Consider the following 6,000-nt stretch of genomic DNA (forward strand, 5'->3'; position numbering starts at 1 on the left):
TGTGTCTCATTAACACATAGTTGTTTTTTGTGGTTTGGGACTTTACCCACGCACACGCCGCTTCCTACTACTTCTGCTAATGTAATCCCTTGTTTTCCTATGTCCCATGTGCACTGGGCTGGATTTGAACCATTTACTCGCATGGGCTTGTTATTTACTCCTACAGCCTCGTAAAAGGGTGGCCGTATTCCGTAACACAACCAACAATGCTCCGTAAGATTTGGGTTAGTTTTGTTCAGCAGCTGATAGCTAGCTTGCATCATTTTCCAGAGAGAACGTCGGTCAGAAATTACGGCGGTCTGTGCAGTAAGTCTGGTGGTGTGTACAATAAGTTCGGTACTACTTACTGTACTATGTGGCAATGGTGCAGGTATTGTCGGGTCAGGTATTTTTGGGTGAGGAACCGGGTTAGGCCCAATTACTCGGTTAGGGCCTGCTGGCAGTGGATCTTTCGGAACAATCTCCTTTTTTATGAGGATAAAACCGCCTCTGTCTGACCCTGATTCTAGATACCTTACTCCCCACATTTTCCCAAGAAGCCAAGCGTCTTCTCGGGGGTTGGTAACATTTAGAAAGAGGAATGAGCAAGCTTGGTGATGCGGTCGTTTTGGCCCTTGTACCGGGGCATGTCCCCGGCGAGCGATTTGCCATTTTGGACGGGTTGCTTCTGCCAGGTGTATGGAACACTTATACGGACCCCACCGGACTTTCAGGTATTTATCCTTACCGTCACCCGGTATCCAAGTAGGGGCTATGGTCTCACATCCCCAATGACCGCAAAAATATTGATCAGGGTAGTTACAATAACCTTACCCAGGATTAGAGCTGGGGCACATATAAAATTCTGAGTATTCCCAGCATGGGTTCATCGGGACAAGCTGACACAGAGTGGCAGTGAAGCTCGGTGCACTTGATGTGATCTGAGTAGCGGTAACGTGCTGATCTTTGACTCGAATGAGGGACCATTTAAATGGATGATGAGGATGGTGTTCTGATGCTGCTTGTCCTATAGTGACGAGCCCTAAAATGAAGATTACACATCGTGGGTGTAAACATTGTAGCCTCTGCTTATGGGGGTTGTGTCGCCGTTGTCCGGATTCTGCTGGTGCGGAACTCTCAGGTGTGGGCAGGACGTTTGCTGATTTGTCGTCTTCTCCTGCTACCGGAGCATACGGATTACGAGGGCGTCCGATAATCCGGTTCTGTGGAGAAAAACTCACAATTTCTATTAGTTTTATTCTGGAGGTCTGGTTTGATGGACTTAAGCGGACACCACTTAACTGTTCCGTCTCTTTTGACTGCGGCATACCCTCGCCCTGTAAGGACTAGCCTCCACCCTTGTTCCCATTCTCCTAGCTCATTTCTGACTATGACCAACGGGCCTTCTTCTAGCGCCCGAGTGGCCCAATGTTTTTGGGTGGGGCTATTTTTCTCTTCCCCCCTAGGAAATTGATTTAGTGCTAAAAGAGCAGTTGCTAACAAGCGTGCTTGGTCTCCCGGGGGAATGGCACTGGTGAAACCTTCTGGTTTTGCCAGCACCTCTAATTTAGACTTTAGAGTGTGATTCGCTCGTTCGACTATGGCTTGTCCTGTGCTATTATATGGAATGCCGTGTGTCAGGGTAATACCCCATTTCAAAGCAAATGCCTGAACTGATTTGGAGACAAAATTCGGACCGTTGTCTGTTTTGATCTGCTTAGGAATGCCAAGCCACGCCATGACCGTTAACCAATGTTGGATGGTTGCTTTGGAGTTGGTTCTAAGGTGTTGTGTGGCTACGATCATTCCGCTATATGTATCTACAGTTACTGCTAGCCACGCTCGGGGTTTTAGCAACTGACAGAGCGTAAAGTCTGTTTGCCACAATTCGGAGGCTTTGAGACCTCTGGGGTTGACTCCACTGCACCACAGTGGTGTTTTCTGACAGTGGGGGCATGTGGCTACCACATGTTTTGCGTCGGTGACCGAGATTCCGCATCTTTTCGCTAGCGCTTTAGCTCCGATGTGGAGGGATTCGTGTAGCTGACGGGCATTCCTTAGCGTCCACAACCCTTTCGCTGCGGCGTCTGCTTTGTCGTTACCGGTTTGGAAAAACCCTTTGATTGGGTCGTGGCTGTTAACGTGGATGACCGATATGGTGCCCTTTTGAGAAAAAAGTGCTTCTTCCAGCATCAGGGCTGTTGTGGATGTTGACACGCCGGGCCCCGCCATGGCCAAGCAAAGTTTGGCCACGAACATCGAATCGGTCACGATATTGAGATGTTCCTCTGGGAATAGTCCACACGCCAGTACTACGGCCATCGCTTCTAGCTGCTGGGCTGAAAGCGCACAGTCGGTCATTTTAATGCAGTGCCATTTTTCTCCAGATTGCCATACTGCCGCCGCGGTTGAGGTTGTTGAGGATGCATCTGTAAAGACCGTTGGTCCCTGTTGGGGTCGGTCCATGATCTTCTGTGGGAGGTCGATGTCGACAATGGCTAGCATTTGAGTCCAGGGGGGCTTTGTAGCATACCGGACTTCTCCGCCAAACCCAACAAGAGCTATAGCTAGATACTCTGACATCGCTACTGATTGCTTTGGGAGCTGTTTGCGGAAGGGTAGGTATATTCTGGCGGGTTCGATGCCTAGGTGTCTTAGGGCGAGTTTTCTGCCTTTCATGATGAGATTACCAAGGCACTTGACTCCTGGAGAGAATGCACGTGATGGTTTTCCCAGGACTATCCATTGTATTGGTCGAGCCTTTTCAGGGGGCCCCTGGGCTAATGCCCCTACTCCCCCGCCCTCCGTGAAATGTACATACAGATCAAGCGGTACACCAGGGTTCCACCTGGCGAGCGTGCTCGACGATACCTGTTGGTCGATAAAGTCGAGAGAGTTCATTGCTTCCGTCGTCAGAGCTTTTTGTTCCCAGGGGTTTTTTCCTTTCAGAAGATCGTATAGGGGGGCCATGATTTCAGGAGGGATCAGGACAATGTTACGGAGCCACTGCAAGGATCCCACCAATTGCTGCATATCATGGAGTGTTTTGATGTTCTGACGGATTTTTATTTGGGGGGGGGTTACGTAAGAACTGGTGATCCCCACCCCCAGGAAAGTTACACATGGTCCCCTTTTAACTTTCGCGCCTGCGATTTCGAACCCGTTCGTTTTTAAAGTTTCCGAAACCGCTGTTACTAGCTGGTTCACCTGATTTTCTGTCGGCGCGGCGATTAGAATATCGTCCATGTATTGAATGATAGTCGCAGTTGGATCATTGTGCCGAACCGGCGCTACTGCGCGATCCACTATAATTTGGCAAATAGTAGGCGAGTTGATCATTCCTTGAGGCAGCACTTTCCACTGGAAACGTAGGTTAGGGCGTGAGCTGTTTGGGAACACTACAGAAAAAGCAAACCGCTCTTTGTCCTCCTCATGCAGTGGTATTGAAAAGAAACAGTCTTTAATATCAAGGACGGCACACGGTTGTCCTTCTGGTATCATAGAGTTCATGGGCAGCAGCGTTTGGACGGGACCCATTGGTTGAATTTTCTTGTTTACTTCGCGCAGGTCATGGAGGAGACGAAACCCCTCGCCAGTTCGTTTGGGTATTACAAAAACTGGGGTGTTCCATGGGCTAGTGGAAGGCTCTATATGACCTCGCTGTAACTCGCGGTCGACTAGCTTAAGAAGAGCGTCCATTCGAGGCTTTGACAGGGGCCACTGCTCGACCCACACTGGGTCGGACGATTTCCACGTCAGTCTAATAGGTGGAAGTGGGTGTGCGGCAGTGGCCCTCACACTAAATTTGTCACCCTGGCTTTCAAAAGGGCTAGAGCGTCCCTTCCCAGCAGGGGTGGGACTCCTGACATGACATATGGGAAGAGGGTAATGGTTTTCTCCGGCCCTTTTTCAGTGTGAAGCGTGATTGCTGTTAGTTGAGCACTTTTCCGAGCCCGAGTTAATCCCCCGACTCCACCCACCATGGGGGCATTTTCTAATTTCCAATGCGGGGGCCAGTTTGTCTCAGGAATAACTGTAACATCTGCTCCGGTGTCAATCAAAAAGGGCACACTAATGGTGGTGTCATCTAGGGTATTATAGAGGGAACAGATTCCCCACACCACTGGCGGGCTATCGCATTTTACTCCCAGGGCCACCCTGGGGTCTCGCCCCCAGGAGGTGGTTGTTGCTGCCCTTGAGGTAGGGACTGGTCCGGATGGATCGTCGGTTGGGCCATAAAGTTGGTCATGTCTCGAGGGGGCAGCGGGTTCGGCGGTGTTGTGCCCCATCCGGGGTTGGCATAACTGGGCCGCATTATGTCCCAAGTGGGAGAGGGCTGTGCGCGGCCTGAGTGCCCTCTCCCCTTCCCGTTTCCCTGCTTTTTAGATCTGCAGTCTTTGGCGAAATGCCCGTTCTTTCCACAGGCCCAACACGGTCCTCTCGGTCGATTTTGGCGCGGGGGGAGCGCTGTGGGCAGGTTCCCCAACCGAGGGCAGTTTGCCGCCACGTGGCCCGCCTGACCACAATTAAAACATGTCATCACATTAGCTATCGCAGTGCGAACAGCTACCTGAATTGGGGCTAAGTGCTCTTCCTTTGCGACATGCTTGATCATGTCTGCGATATTTGACCCCACTGGCAGTGATCGTAGGATCTCTTTGGTTGCCGAATTACACTGCTGACGTAAGCAATCTGCAACAACTGGGCCTTTCGCCTCCACGGGCAGGGACGAGGAGTCGACCGCTGCCTGAAGGCGATCCACAAACTGCGTAAAGCTCTCGCTTTCATTTTGCTTAATTGTGGACCACGGCGACGGCTTGGCAATAACTCTAGAAGCGGTGCGAATAGCTTCTGTAGCCGCGCGGGTAGTTGTCATAATCTCATGGGCCCGCAGGCCCTGGGCCTGCGCCTGGGGGGTAATCATGGTGGGGTCTGTACCCATCAGGCGCTGCAGGCTGGAACCATGCAGCGGGTGATCCGCCCCGGCCACTTGGGCTAATTGTCTCGCACAGTTGTCCTCCCATTCTTGTTTAAAAACGATCATCCCTGCCCCATCAAAAATCAATCTACAAGTTTGTTTTATATCGAACGGGAGCATATCGTCTCCCCCAAAGACACCATCTATGAGGGTGGAGACCATGGCAGAATTAAGGCCTTTATCTGCAATCGACTTAACGATCGCTTGTACATCCTTAGGGTTTACTGGCGAGTAAACCCTCTGTCCCCCGTCCGTCACTCGGACCGGGAACGCTAGCCTGGCTGATGGAACCCACTCGGCACACGCAGTCTTTATTTTCCTCCAGTCGGTGAGGGGGAGGTTTTTGTATTTATTTTGGATGAAAGTGTTTTGGCTTTTGACTGTGTGTACTCCCATTTCCTCCTCCTCTGAGCTTGAATCGGTCACGAGCCACTCGTCCCAGGTAGTGTCTGATCCGGAGCCGGAACTCGACTGACCGGCTGCTTCCGGTTTCTGATACCTTTTTGTCGGGCTCCAGCCCCGCCCGCTTCTCCTGCGGGCGAGCCATTCCCTCCCTCTTGGCCCGCCCCTCCTTGCTGGTTCGCCCCGCCCTTTGCTCGGGGGGGGGCCTGCCCTCTGAGGGCATTTTTTCAGATGGTCGCTCTGATTGGCTTTCCGCCCTTCGCTCACGCTCCCCTCCTCCTCCTGGCCACTCCCACCGCCTTTCTTCTTCTCGTTCTCCTCCCCTTTTTGGTCATGTGCGCTTGTTAATGCTAGCGCCTCCTCCCAGTTCCCGCCGCGGGCATCTTCGGCCCGCCCATCCCCTTTGTGCTCGGCGCCATCTTGGGGCGTATAGGGCGGTGGTTTAGCCCGGGCTTCCTCAGACTCTATCCTTTTCGCAACGACCCTGGCTTCCTCAGTCAACCCTCCCCAGAAGGATTTAGCTCTCTCTTGCGCCTCCGTAAGCGGGTCAGGGTTCGGGGATTGAGGGGACATGGCGCCCTCTTTCGGATCTTTAGGCTCAGCAGAATCATCACCATCTAAGGGGTGCGAAGTCTGCGTGG

Source organism: Calonectris borealis, unplaced genomic scaffold (assembly GCF_964195595.1).
Source record: "Calonectris borealis unplaced genomic scaffold, bCalBor7.hap1.2 HAP1_SCAFFOLD_45, whole genome shotgun sequence".
NCBI lineage: Eukaryota > Metazoa > Chordata > Aves > Procellariiformes > Procellariidae > Calonectris > Calonectris borealis.